This window comes from Lynx canadensis, chromosome F1, assembly GCF_007474595.2.
Source record: "Lynx canadensis isolate LIC74 chromosome F1, mLynCan4.pri.v2, whole genome shotgun sequence".
Lineage (NCBI taxonomy): Eukaryota > Metazoa > Chordata > Mammalia > Carnivora > Felidae > Lynx > Lynx canadensis.
In genome coordinates, this window is record NC_044319.2 from 47,660,811 (window position 1) to 47,676,164 (window position 15,354).

Genomic DNA, 15,354 nt, shown 5'->3' on the forward strand with positions numbered 1-15,354 from the left:
CTGTTTTAATCTGTTAAATAAAAGTGGTAGAAATATCATAAAGGATTATTGAGAGAATTAAACAATATTAATTGTTTATTCATTCCATACACATTGTCATTCCATACACATTTATCAAGAGCACTGAGTACCAAATAAAAAACTGGGAATGCATCAGTATAAACAAAAGAAGTATTTCTTCCTGCCTTCATGAAGTTTTGCAATCTAATGGAAGAGACCAGTGAAGGAATCAAAGTTCAAAAATTATAAATATAATTACATATACATTTACTTACTTGTAATATATATGTGTATTTTCTATTAATGTGTATGTGTATATATCTATATGTGTATGTTCAGCTCAGTTCCCAAAATAAAGAGCAACTAATAATTATTAAACCAACTTCTTTCCATAAAGAAACATTCTTTATAAGAAAAGAAGTGGCAAACCAAATTCAGCAGCATACTAAATTCAGTAGCATATTAAAAAGATTATATACCATGACCGAGTGGCACAGATTCCTGGAATGCAAGGATGGTTCAACATGAAACTCAACAGATACAATATATCACATTAACAGAATGAAGGGAAAATACATGATCACTTCAACTGATGCAGAAAGAGCATTTGACAATTTAATACCCTTTCATGATTTAAAAACAATACATACCCACCTTAACAAACTAGGAGAGAAAGTAAACTTCAATATAATAAAAACTTAAGCATGAAACATCCAAGCACCTAACATCATACTCAGTGGTGAAAGATGGACACCTTTTCCCTTAAGATCAGGAACAATATGTCCACTTTGACCACTTCTATTCAACATAGCATCTGAAATTCTAGCCAGAGCAATTAAGATGAAGGAAGGAAGGAAGGAAGGAAGGAAGGAAGGAAGGAAGGAAGGAAGGAAGGAAGGGAAGGAAGGAAAGGAGGGAGGAAGATGGGAGTAAAAGCCATCCAAATTCAAAAGGAAGTGATAAACTTATCTTTTTGCAGATGACAAGATTTGTATGTAGAAAACCTAAATATTCCACAAAACCTGTTACAACTAATAAATGAATTCAACAAAACTGCAGGATACAAAACAAAAACATAAAAATCAGCTGCATGTCTATACACTAACAACAAACAATCTGTAAAAGGAATTATGAAACAATTCCATGTTTAATAGCATTAAAAAGAATAAAATATTTAGAAATAAATTTAATCTAGGAAGCAAAAGAATTAACGTCTGAAAGCTATAAAATATTACTGTTAGGAAATTAAAGCCATAAATAAGTGGAAAGAGATCTATGTTCATGGACTGAAGAATTAATAATGTTAAGATTTCAATTCTACAGATTCAATGCAATCTACAGATTCAATGCAATCCCTACCAAAAACCCAATGGTATTTTTGCAGAAAGAAAAATCCATGCTAGATTTCATATGGAATCTCAAGGGACCCCAAACTAATCTTAAAAAAAGAAGAATAAAGTTGGAGGACTCACATACTCTTCCAGATTCCAAAACTAACTCAAAGCTACAGTAATCAAAACAGTGTAGTATGGGCATAAAGACAGACATATAGACCAATGGAAAATACAGAAAACTCTCAACATATATGGTCAACTGATTTTTGACAAAGGTACAAGACCATGCAATGGGGAAGGAAAGTCTTTTCAACAAATGGTACTGGGAAACCTGGATATCCACCTGCAAAAAAACCAAGTTGAATCATTATCTTACATTATAGGCAAAAATTAATTCAAAATAGATCAAAAGGTGTAAATTCAAGAGCTAAAACTAAAACTCTTAGGAAAAATACACAGTAAAAGTTTCATGAGATTAAATTTGGCCTTGATTTTGTGGCTATGATACAAAAAAGTACAGGTAACAAAGAAAGAAAAAAAACAGATTAACTGGACTTCATCAAAATTGGACTGTATCAAAGGGTGCTATCAGCACAGTGAGAAATCAACCCACAAAATGGGAGAAAATATTTGCAAATTATCTGATAAGGGGCCAATATCCAAAATATATAAAGAACTCCTACAACTCAAAACCACAAGACAAACATTCCAATTCAAAAATGGGCAAAAAAACTTGAATAGACATCTCCCCAGAGAAAGTGACAATTCTCAGTAAGCACATGAAAATATGCTCAAATATCACTAATCATTCAGGAAATGTACATGAAAACCACAATGAGGTACCACTTCTACCTGTTAGGACAGCTAATGTCAAACAAGCACACACAAAAAAACAAACTGATAAGGATGTGGAGAAATTAGAACCCTTGTGCATGGCTGGTAGGAATGTAAAATAAGCAGCTGCTGTGGAAAACAGTAGGATGGAACCTCAAAAAATTAAACATAGAATCACCATGTGATCCAGCAACTCCAACTCTTGGTACAGAACCTAAAGAATTCAAATCAGAGACTTGCACAGGTATTTGTATACTGATGTTCATAACAACATTATTCACAATAGCCAAAGGGTGAAAACCCAAATATCCACTGACAAATGCATGGATAAACAAACTACAGTTTACATGTACAATGGAATATAAATCAGCCTTAAAAACAGAATGAAGTTGATACATGCTATAACATGGATGAATCTTTTTTTTTTTTTCCAATGTTTATTTATTTTTGGGACAGAGAGAGACAGAGCATGAACAGGGGAGGGGCAGAGAGAGAGGGAGACACAGAATCGGAAACAGGCTCCAGGCTCTGAGCCATCAGCCCAGAGCCTGACGTGGGGCTCGAACTCACAGACTGTGAGATCGTGACCTGGCTGAAGTCGGACGCTTAACCGACTGCGCCACCCAGGCGCCCCAACATGGATGAATCTTAAAAATACTACGCTAAATGAAGTAAGCTACACACAAAAAGACAAATACTGTATGACTGCAATTACATGAAGTACCTAGAAGAGTTAAATTCACAGAAATAAAAAGTAGAATAGTGGCTACAGGAGCTGAGGAGAGGGCAATAGGAAATTATTTAAATGTGTACAGTTTCAATTAGGGATGATGAAAATGTTCTGGAGACACAGAGTGGTGATGGTTGCCTAACATTATGGATATACTTAATGCCACTGAACTGTGTACCCTTAAAACATTTATAAACATATATGTATATATACACACATATTTAAATACATATATATAATTCGACAATAAAAAAGTCTTCTTAAAAAAGTATAAAATATGCTTTAAAAATAAACATAGTCGGGACGCTTGAGTGGCTCAGTCGGCTGAGTGTCCAACTTCGACTCAGGTCATGATCTCACAGTTGATGAGTTTGAGCCCCACGTCAGGCTCTGTGCTGACAGCTCAGAGCCTGGAGCCTGCTTCGGATTCTGTGTCTCCCTCTCTCTCTGCCCCTCCCCTGATCATGTTCTGTCTCTCTCTGTCTCAAAAATAAATAAACATTAGGGGAAAAAACTTTTTAAATAAAAATAAACACAGTCCAATTACAAATGATGGCAGACTTTTCAAGGGATGTCTACTGAGACAACACCCAATTTCCCCTTTTCAGAGCTGGACTATACCCACAAGGGATAAACTCATGAACTACAGTGACCCTATCAAATCTTCTCTTCTTTGGAATTATGAAATCCATACTGAGATATGCCCAGCAATGTGAGCTACAGTTATCTGTAGCTGTAGCCTGTAGCCAGACTGGTTTTAAGGAGGACTGTGTATACAAAGGACCAGAGAGCTGGGGTGCAGATGCAGAAAAAGTGACAAATAATCATATGGCACCACACAAAAACAGAAAAGCTTCTTTGATTCCTGGAAGTTTTCCAATTTCTCACTGTGTTCTTTAAGAAAGGCCAATTTATATTTCTCAGTCTTGGGTTCTGCAGAATATTCTTATACCATTATCATGTATTTCCTTTTCTTCCTTTGGCTGACTTGAGCAAGTTTCTGCTATGTGAAATCAAAGGAGCATAAAGTAAATATTTTAATCTCAATGAAGAAAAAAGAAAAATTTTATCCCTATCCAAATCCACTCATAGAATTAAAACTTTGACCTGGGAATATACATCTTCTTTATAGTCACAGACAAAACTGAAATACAAGTGTTAATGAATAACATAAGATATTCATTGATTAAAAAAAACTAAATACCAGTTTTCCATTCATCATTCTCTAGAATGCTTTCAGAGGATAACTGTGAAGGTTAATTTTATGTGTCAACTGGGCAATGGGGTGTGCAGATAATCCAGTTAAAACATCATTCTGGATGTGTCTGTGAGAATATTTCTGGATAAGATTAAATAACACTGGAATCAGTAGACTGAGTAAAGCAGATTGTTCTCCCCAATGTGGGTTGGCCTCATTTAATCCACTGAAGAAATGAACAGAACAAAAAGGCTGAATAAAGAAGAATTCACTCTCTGCCTGGCTGTTGTCAAGGTGGAACATCAGGACTCAGCCTCAGACTTGAGCTGTACCATCAACTCTCCTGGGTCTCCAGCTTGCTGACTACAAATCCTGGGACTTTTCAGTTTCCACAACCACATGTGTCAATTCCTCCTCATCCATTCATCCACCCATCCACCCAATCCATCTAATCCATCCAATAGGTTGTTTCTCTGGAGAATCCAGACTATTACAAATACAGTAACTGAAATTTGGATCAAAAGAGAGGAAAAGAGAGTTAGACAAAACACAAAATCTTTAAAGGGGCATTCTTATATAATGGGAAAATGTCAAAATTTTTTTCATTTATTTATCTACAGATTAAAAACTTATATCCACATAAATGTCAATGAAATGTTTAATTATAAAACTGCAAATCAGAAACAAACAGAAGTATGGGAATTGATCTCCTTTAATATCAAAATCAATAATGGTCACATACCTTTCTAGCACAAATGAGCAATTCTTTTATATGTGTCACTAAGGTTTAATGCACAATGTTCTCATTTAAAACTGGTGGGCTTGTTTTTATAGTGGCAGAGGGACTGGGTAAGGGATCATCTGCATAACTTAATGGGTCCATGGACTAAAAACTGATGTGATCAATTTACAGGCAGTGTAAATCAGTGCAAAAAAACTTGACTTAGAAGTCTTATATTCCAGGGGCACTCGGTGGTTCAGTTGGTTAAAGCGTCTGACTTTAGCTCAGGTAATGATCTCGCAGTCAATGACTTCAAGCCTCACGTTGGGCTCTGTGCTGACAGCTCAGAGCCTGGCGCCTGCTCCAGACTCTATGTCCCCCCCTCTCTCTCTGCCCACCCCCTCGCTTCTGCTCTCTCTCTCAAAAATAAATAAATGTTAAAAAAAAAAAAAAAGGAAAGAAAGAAATCTTATATCCCAGGTTCTAGTTCTGGCTATGACATACTAAAGTGGGGAGCTCTGAGAAAATGGCATCTCAGGGTCTTCATGAACTTGCCTCTAAAATGAGGAAACTAGATTTCTAATGATTAAAAAGGCCTAATTCTGCTCTAAAATTCCATTATTCTAATATAAGTAATACCCTGTCACTAGGAACTATGACACTGCAGTACAACCTCAATGTCCAGTTAAATGATTAAGTTTAAAGACATAATTCAACATGGGCTTCTTGGTATAGCCATAAACATGTGCTCTTCTTTTGTTCCATGTGAATAAAAACATAATATTCTCCTGCCCAGCTCCCTCTATCAAAGGGTACATGTCTGGAATTAGCTAAACTTGTTTTTTTGAGAATCACATAATTATAGATACTGGGAATAGAGGTAGAAAAGAAAATAACAATATTTTAAGCTTTGAAAGAAACCATTCAACATTTCACCATTTAATATAATTCAATAAACTGACTGAAGAAGCCAAAATAAAACATAGACGTGTATATATTTAACTATTTGACCCCCACATTCCCAACACAGAGTCAACTGAAATGTTCTGCAACATTACAAATGCCAGAAATTTTAATAAATATAAAATCTGTGAAAAATTACAGAGAAAATATAGAAAAAATTCAAAGTCAGCTAACTATGAGAATATGGAAAAGAAAGAGACTCAGTATGTTAGTAAATGATCAGGGAGATGGTAAAAAATAGATGGTACAACAGAAACAAAAATTTTCATTTTTCACGTTTGGTTCACTAAAACGCAGCAACTGTATTATTTGTGAGACATCATGTTATTTATCTGAAGGGAATAAAAATACTAGAAAAGCATGAAAAATTAAGAAGATAAAAATGTAATGCAAACCAACCACAACTGGGAAGATCAAAAGTATCAAAAGAGTGAAACTGAGGGATGCCACAATGAATTGCATAAAACAATTTCAAATGGTTTTTGAAAAAAACTTAACTATATAATATTTTCTTTCAGTTATTTTGTTATCTATATAATAATCTACGTATCCATTAGCTCTATCAATTCCTTCAATAAAAGGAACCTAATGACATATCTTATATCCCCCCCTGTAGCTTGCATATAAAAAATTCTCGAAGTATTTACTGAATATAAGTGAATCCTTTAGGTATCTTCTAAGAACCTGAAGAAGGGGAAGAAAATCAAACCCTAAAGTTAAACATTACCCCTTCCTAATCCTATAACCTTTGCCTGCCTCTTTTCTGCTTTGCAAAGTTTCTTTATACTAAAGTTCCTATTTCCAATCAGATCATAAACAATCACTCTGAAGAGAGCTCCATGAATTTAGAATTAAGTATATTTACGCTCCCAGCTCTTCTCAAAAAAGCCCTTTGGGAAAAACATTCTATTTACTTACTTGTAACTTTTTGCTTTCTTTCCTTAACTACTGAAGCTATTAAATAAAAAGTATTTTCTGATACTAATAATTCATATGTGAATAATTATGCTTCTTTGTGAAGTTTAAGCAGTTTTAAGTTTCAACATACTACATCTACTTGAACTTACAAATTGTTATACTTTGTAATGAATTAATAGTGTTTAAATTTTTAAATACTATCCATGTATTCAGTTGTAAGGAGTAAGATGCTTGAAATAACTTATTCAAAGATGCTGACCTAGTGAGCTTCACACCCCTATCAAACTCAATATGTCTCCTTTGTGTGAGAAATATTACACATTGATCCCTCTAACAATCTGAAATGAAATGCACAATATAAGCAACCTATGTATGTAATGTAATGAAAATCAATATCCTAATACAAAAATGAAATTTTATAAGAAATTTATGATAAGCACAAGCATTTCAATGTGAATCTCAGAAATTACACCAGAAGACATTATGAATTAATCAAATACTAGTACCCATTCAAAAAATCACAGTGAATGTAACAATCACACATGTCCACAACTGGTATACTCTACTGGTTAAGTCAACTACTATAAGCATCACAGCCACAGGCAACAGGATTTTTCAAAATGGCCAAGTTCAGAACAAAGTTGAATACAATCTTCAATATACACTGTGGCTGTATACTTAGGGAAATTCAGTGCATGTTAAAACTTTACAAAATATACTTTGCATTTCAATTATGTTCTAGGTTCATTTAAAATTGTACCACCCACTACAGACCTCCTTCCCTGGCCTCACTCACTAAATGCACTTCAATTATTTTGTCAACCAAAAATATTTCTAGAATACCACCTAGGAAGTATTATTTCTCCATTGAGAACCAAAGCTCTAAACAAGAGCATCTCCCGTGCGTCAAATAACAATTGTAAGAAGCCAGCTGATTTATGCTTAACTGAAATAGCTATACTACTAAGAAACTGAAGAATATACAAGCATAATATAAACTACTACTGATTTTCATGCTTATCTTTTCCCTTAGGATCATTAACAGTTTGTATGAATTAAAACTATAAGGATATTGATAATTAGTTCTAAAAGTGACCCTTAAATTTGGCTCTGCTTTCAAGTCAAAAGAAATTCTTAGGCAGTATGAATATTTGCTGCACAAGTTAGTGAAAACTGAAGAAGAATAAGGCAGGCAAACACTGACACTTGTGGTCATTCTGAGATTGCTAATTTACAATCAGGCTAATTCCTGCTTTGTAGGTTCAAAGAAAAGTAAAACTGGTTCATAAATCATCTGTTGACTTCAAAGGAAAATTATAAACTCTTAATGAACACAGTTAATTTTTCTTCAAAAAGAGAAAACTACTTACTAATAAAAAAATCCAAAAATATGCCATTTGTCCATATCTTATATATAATGAAAAAGATTTCAACTGACTTTAAGTCAAAAGATATAAACCTCAAGCAAACATTACTGTGCAGAACTGTTGACTGATCTCAATTAAAACTAAAACTGGTCTCTAAATAACTATGTCAAATGGCATTTTTCAGAGTACTATGGTGGAAATTACACATAATCCAAAACATTAAGATTTTTCTCCAACATTGGAAAAAAAGAACTAGTTCTTCATGTGAGCACTGGCTGAAAATAAAAAACTCGCTGGCATTTAGGGGCCAATTCCTCATGCTAAAGCACAAACAGGAATGAAGACCAATGTAGGGAAAACCAGATTCATGTCTCCTCTTCTCAAATGATTCAAGGATATTTGCTCATTCTCAGTGAATCACCTTGCCATGGTTGAATTGTTACCCCCCACTCCCTTTTCTTCATTTTTTTTTTTAAGTTTATTTATTTTGAGAGAGAGAGCACAAGTAGGGCAAGGGCAGACAGAGAGGAGACAGAGAATCCCATGCAGGCTCCCTGCTGCCAGCCCAGAGCTCAATGCAGGGCTTGAACTCACAAAAACCGTGAGATCATGACCTGAGCCAAAACCAAGAGTTGGATGCTTACCGATTTTGAGCCACCCCAGCGCCCCTCTCCCTCATTCTTTTTACCAAGGACATTTAGTTGAATTTATACAGAAAGTAGAATTCCATGAAATGACTTATCTTTACTATCAGTGAGCAAATCTATACCTATTTTATCATGTAATAATAACTCAAAAGCTACTAACCACATGAATAAAGTAACAATTACTTCTGTACTCAATAGAAATTAATAAGAGTCAGGAGGCACTGCAAATCCTGTCTTTAAATTCTGTCTCCTAGAGAACTACTGCAGACATGCCCAGGAAAATAAAAAAAAAAACAAAACAAAAAACAAAACAACAACAAAAAAAACCTGGACAGTTCTGGCCAAAACAGAGTAATAACAGCCTACTTCTTCCATCAGGGATGTGTTATAAGATTAAAAAGTAGACCTATGGAAGTAAAAATTACAAGGCATTTATGACTATAAAACTTAATAAAATAGCTGCCAGTTTGCTGAGTGTGACAAAGAACATGTCACATTTACTGAGAAAGTTTAACCATAGAATTCAGATGTTAAAAGAAACTAGACTAAAGGAAGAACTTCTACAAGCTTGCCTGTCATAAGATTTTTACAGTTTCTCTTGGCTGGAAACATGCAGGTTGCTAGAAAAAGTCTTACTAAAGGAACTTTTATCTCATGTCTGCTGTTTTTCTGTACTTTATGTAAAGTGCTTAGCTAGTTTAATTTAAACTTAAGAAACTGATGGCAGGTGTACCTAAAGTTTAAAGTACATTCTGATTAAGTACACAGGCACCTTTTTATTAGTTTCTAGGAGTCTCTTTTGCTACATTAACCCTTAGCAAGCATAACTGAAACAACAGTCTGCTGGGAATTCAGGGGCTCCAATCAGTACTGGGAGAACCATTAACCAGTAGGTTATCTAATAACGCTCTCTTAATAATCAAGATCTATAATAAATCCAATGGGACACCAAAAAAGAGTCAAATCAAAAGAAGTAGCAAAAATAATTGTCTTATCCTTCCTAGAGAAAGGATAGGGAATATGTCTAAAACTCTGTCTCCCTAATATTTAATAAACTGTGCCTAACTACATATATTGACAAAAAGTAGTTTTATCAATATGTATTTGGTAAGTGAAAATATAAACCAACATCCATTTACAATTCTATGAATGATTTCTGGGTATGCTGTGCCACTCCTATAAAAAACTCCCCACAATTTCTCCAATGTTATACAGTATAATGGTTAAGAACAGTGCATAAAGACTTACATAATCTTGCTTTAATTCCCAGCTGGACTCTCTTATCACTAATTAGCTGATATCTGGGATAATTATTTTACAACTCTAAGCACTGGCTTGTCATCTTTAAAATGGGTATTTTGATACTAAAACTATTATGAGGAAAAAAAATTCTTTTACCTAACAATTTAGGTAGGCTTAGCATGTGATCTGATTTTGGGTAAATAATAGTCACTGCTGCTAGCTGCACAGTCAAATCCTATGTAAGGAATTACTGATAAATACAATACTGATCTTCTAAAATCCACTTCCACTCGTGTAAAATACATTATTTTAAGTAGGCACTTAAGCCTTATTCTGCTACCTTTATTTAAGTAAAAAAAATAAAAATAAAAAGTAGTGAGCATGTAATGAGTGGACATAGGAACTAAAATAAAAGCCTGGCTTTCAATTTTCTCCTTCATATTTAACTAGGAAAAGCCAAAGCTCTAGGCCTTAGGCTTCCCATTTATAAAACTCTTTAACATTCCTTCTAGCATTTCTGGCAAAGTTGCAAATACTCCTTAAAAAAGTCAGAGGAGATTCCTACAAGTACCAAACACATGTCATCAGCTACACTAAAAAATAGGACAGGCTCAGATCTCTGGAGAAGAATCTCCTCTGAGCCCACCAGTGGGCTTCCAAGATCTCTGAGCGCCGCTTGGTTTTCCACCAGCGTTCCAGCCTGGTTCCATAACATATTTGGTTCCCTGACTGGGAAACCCAACTGCCCTGGCCCACTGTTGCCACCGGTTTGGGAGAGGGGCGAGGGGTGACAGAATGAGGAATTGCAAGGGAGAAGGCGCGCCCTGCCTGAATTTCGGCAGTCTCCTGCTCGGTTGCCTAGGGCCGGCCCCATTCCGCTGTCCCCTCTGGACTCAAGGAGACTTGGCAGGTGAGGACCTGGACCCGATGTCAGAACCGGTAAGGCCGGGGCCCCAATCTAGTGAGGCCACTGGCAAGAGTGGAAGAGGAACCTGATCACTCCCCGGAGACAGACCTCAGATGTCTTACAGGAATTCTGTGGGGGGGAATGTAATAACCTCTGGTGTGTGTGTGAGTGTCAATGTGTGACTCTGTCTGGCTCGCCTGCCAAGTTCGATTTGTGGCTCCACAGACGGGCACCCTTAAGGTTTCCAAAAGCCCACGGTGCCTGAGTGGGCCCGTGGGTGATTCTGTGGTGAACAGCATACAGTCTATGGCGGCATCGGGATGGGGAAGGTCCAGCTGCCAAAAGGGGGGAAGCCCAGAGTCCCCCCTTAGCAAAATACCAATGTGTCTACTACAAGGAAAAGGGAAAAGAATGAGTGCCCGAATCGGAAGAGGTCTCCAAAACCCAGCCGTTATCAGAAGGAACCTTGAGAAGGGGGCCTTATTGGTTTGGCCGAGATAGAATCAGATTGAAGAGGACATTGACTCTCTCTCTCTGTTCCTCTGCCTAAGATGTGAGGGCTTCTTCCTCATTCACTTCCCGGGTTAACAGCTATAATTGGAGCCAACTGTGGTTAGTCTACCTCGGGATGGGGACTTTAAGGAATATTCTCAAGCAGTGCTGAAACTCTATTTGTTTTGGGGAAATTCCAGGTCTTCACTGGCCTGATGTGGACTCCGTATTTCCACTTTGGTGAAAAAAACATGGCGTCTGCTCCTCTGTCTGAGCTAAGGTTTTCAATCGGGTTTTCCTTCTCTGCCTTCTGCTGGCACCTTGCCTCTTCTGCCTTCCCCTCCCCTCCTGTTTCTGTGCCAACTTGCGTGCAGTCCACATAACTGGTTCCTATACCATCCTCAGTGCCTCAGGTACCACTGGCTCCTCCTCCCACCCTCGAGGTCACGGAGCAAAGTACACTCCCTTGGACCACCCACTTCAGAAACCTCCACTGGTGTCCCAGGTGAAAATTGACAATGGGGAAAGACTGATTGACTTTTAAGTGGACGCAAGTGAAACTAATTTAAGTTTGTTGGCTCTGTCTTTAAAGTTATCAGCATTGAATATGAAACTTCCATTCTACCAAGGTTGACTAAAGATCAAATAAGCTCACGTTATCTCTGCTGCAATTTGTTAGCAAAAAGGTGACTTAAAATGATAGTTAATTTTGTCTATCCCAAACTTTTCATGGGTAATTGCTAAGATATCTTTCAAATTGGTAGCCTGAAACGTTAAAGTTTTGATTGCATGATGCAGTGCTAAAGCTTTGATTACTGAACATAGGTTTGTGTTTTTAACTTCTTATTGCAGAGAAACTAAGGCTATTTGGACCTATTGGAAAACATGCATTGTGCTTAATTGGTTCGTGAATTTACCATCTGAAGTGTACCAACCCTGTATGTAGGAAAGTAGGAGGTATGCAAGATACCCTTTTATTGAGGGTAAAAGAAAATAATTTTGTCCTAATTGAGACTGGCTATTTGGAGAGAAATGGTTTGGGGACAAAGTTTGAAGGCAAAGGAAAGTTGTAGAAGGTTCGTGCAGGAAAATCTTTGGAAAGTAATTTTATGTGTGCTCAGGATGGACTAAGGTTGAGATGCATGGAATTTTGAAAGTACACTGGTATAAGGCTGAAATTCTGCTTTTCTCTCTCTTCAAAAGACAAAGTTTTCTTCGACTGCTGAAGACAACGTAAACAAAGGTTTTCTTCTCTTTTGACTGCCAGGAAAACCAAAGCTTTAGGTTTCATTTGTATCAGGTCTTTGCTTAGTTAAAACTTCTCAGTGTTAAAGGAGCTAGATTTTGCTAACAACTATATAATGCTATAATAAATACAGTTTTAAATGACGTCTTTTTGACCAATTAGGCCCTTTTATTTGGGATGCTAAGTTGCTTGGAAAAGCACTGTCGCACAATGGTAATAAACCTTAGGTTGTACTGCACTGGTAAATGCTGTTAACTAATTACTTGAAGTGTTATGTGTCACAGAAATAACCAAATTTCTTTGTCAACTGCATCATAATGAACAATGTCTATTTCTGAGATTTTTGTCATTTAGATTTGTAAAAAGGACTTTGAGGACAAATACAGGTATTTGAAAGATTTCCAGAACTAAAAAGCTGCATTCAAACTGAACAAGAATTAGGAACATGGGACTAAATGAAAATGTTTGCTGTTCCAGATTAAGGAAACTTTCTCTTAAGATGATACACAGAAATGTCATAAAGTATTCATTTGTAAACTGAAGCATTTATCTTTTCTCTCTACCTAAACCCTCTGAAATACAAAAACTCTCAGTGAGTATTCTTTCTTTCATGGCAATTACAATTGTTTGCGTAAGTTCAATAAGAATCTGTTCATCTTGTAACAGGTCACCATTGGAAATACTGGTTATTTTACCAAGGCCTTGACTGGAATGTCGTATTTGTCAGTGACATTCATAGACTCAGATATGACCAGACAGCTTTAAGGAACTAAGACTGGCTTTATGAAACGTGGAGTCATAAAGCCCCTTGGAAATGTTGGCTGAATACCTCGCTTACAGAGTTCCCAGAAGCCACACCAGGTGAGTAAAGAAGGTCACTTCCTGGAAGGTGCAAGAACCTCAGGATATCTTGGGGACCTCGTGAAGAGGAATTCACCCAATTCTACAGGTACTGCAGGCCTGTCTGATGACAAGTATTTGGCTTGGCTTCTGGCCTGGAGAGACTACTAAAAGTTCAATCTGGAGATTCCTTATAAAAGGTTCTAGCAAAGCAAACTTTAAAAGATCCTCACGATCAATAGCTATTCTTGCTGAGCTTATGTAAATAATTAGGCCAGGTTTTGTTAAGACTGGACTTGTTCTACAAATGCATTGGTCTTGATTTGGCTATCTCTGGAAATGGGGGATTTTAGAGAGAAAAAACTGTGTTTCAACAATGCACCATTATAGATTTAAATTCTAGTTCTGTCTTTAAATGTTTGTTGTTTGCCTAGACAACTTGAGGTAAACTACGAAAAACTGTCACAGTATTTCATGTATAGACAATCTTCTATGGTCATTATTCTGTGGGGATAATAATAAGACCCCATGGGTCCATCACTCCAGAATTAAGGCGGCCAACTCGCAAGAGTCCTCAACCTGGTGAAGTGACTCAGACCTAGTCAACCCGCTCAAGCTGACCCTCAAAAAGACGCTGGCCCCTGGGATCTTCAGCCCTACTCCAGCCCTACCCCAGAAGCTGGCTGGCCTGCACACAGCAGAAGCTTGAGGAATCAGTGTGTGAACCAAGTCCAGGTGCTCAGATGCAACTCTGCCAACCCTTGCTCCTTACCAGGGTCATAACCCTGACCTTGCTCCTTACATTGGACTAATAGAGGCTGCCCCACAAACTGGACATCCTGGCTCCCTGCCCTGGCAGGAGTCCTCCTTTCCAAAATTTTACTTGTGACCACCGGCCCCTATATTCTAAACACCCTGGTACGCTTCACTGCAAACACCACTGCTCGACAAACTGCAACACCCATCTTAGCCATCCAAGAGTACCAACCCCTAGAGCCAAAGGGTGATGCCTACTAAAAAAGATTTTTGAAAGAGGCATCAAAGAGGGTAATATTGAGAAAATAAGTAAAGTTATGCACCATAACATGGCCTACGGGACTGATATAAGCTCTAGTTCCTAGCTTAGAGACTCCTCTTCCAGGTTCTTCTTCCTGCCCTGCTTGCTGTGTGCACCAAATTACTACTAATGCAGAATGCAGAATGCAGAGGCAACGGACTGTAAATTGTCCCCCATACTTGTGCTTGCATCTCAGATCTCTGGAGAAGTATCTCCTCTGAGCCCAGCCGTATAAAATAAACCTCCTGCCTTCCAAGAAAAAAAAAAAAATAGGGCAAAAATAATAAAGAAAGGTAACAGACTTAACTGGGGAAGACAGGTGGGATAAAGCATATTTATGACTACAAATATATAGCTTAGGTTCTAAAACGATAAATTTTTAGGAGTTAATGTCCCTCAAGTCTCATAGGAAAAACTGGTAATTCAGGCTATTTAAAAAAAAAAAAAAAAAGACCATGCCCCAGTATTTTGCAGAAAAAAAGCAAGGTACCCAGGAGACTAACCATACAAAGAAATATTTCAGAATAAGTATCTAGTGCTTACTAAAAAATCTTCTTGGAGGCAAGTTACTAAACAATCTTGAAATATTTGGACAAGTAAATATGATTAGTTAAACCTCATTATCCACCAAGATCCTGTACAAGTTTGCTGTATCCACTGCATCATTTTATTGAATTCTACCATACATGTAATTTTAAAGAAAATAAAAAATAAAAAAATAAATGCTGACATTAAAAAGTAATTAAAAATAAAGTTTTGCTGCCTTCAAGAACACTGGAAACCACATAATAGCAAAAAAGAAGTGGACTATGTCACATCATGCATCATTAAAGCAATCCACTCCAGCTGATTTATAAA

At 36.8% G+C, this 15,354-nt stretch overlaps 1 protein-coding gene across 3 annotated transcripts in view; it reads right to left on the bottom strand.

Annotated features, from left to right (window-relative positions):
• CDC73 (cell division cycle 73) overlaps window positions 1–15,354 on the bottom strand; it is a 136,045-nt gene that overhangs the window by 51,583 nt on the left and 69,108 nt on the right. The window lies entirely within an intron of this gene.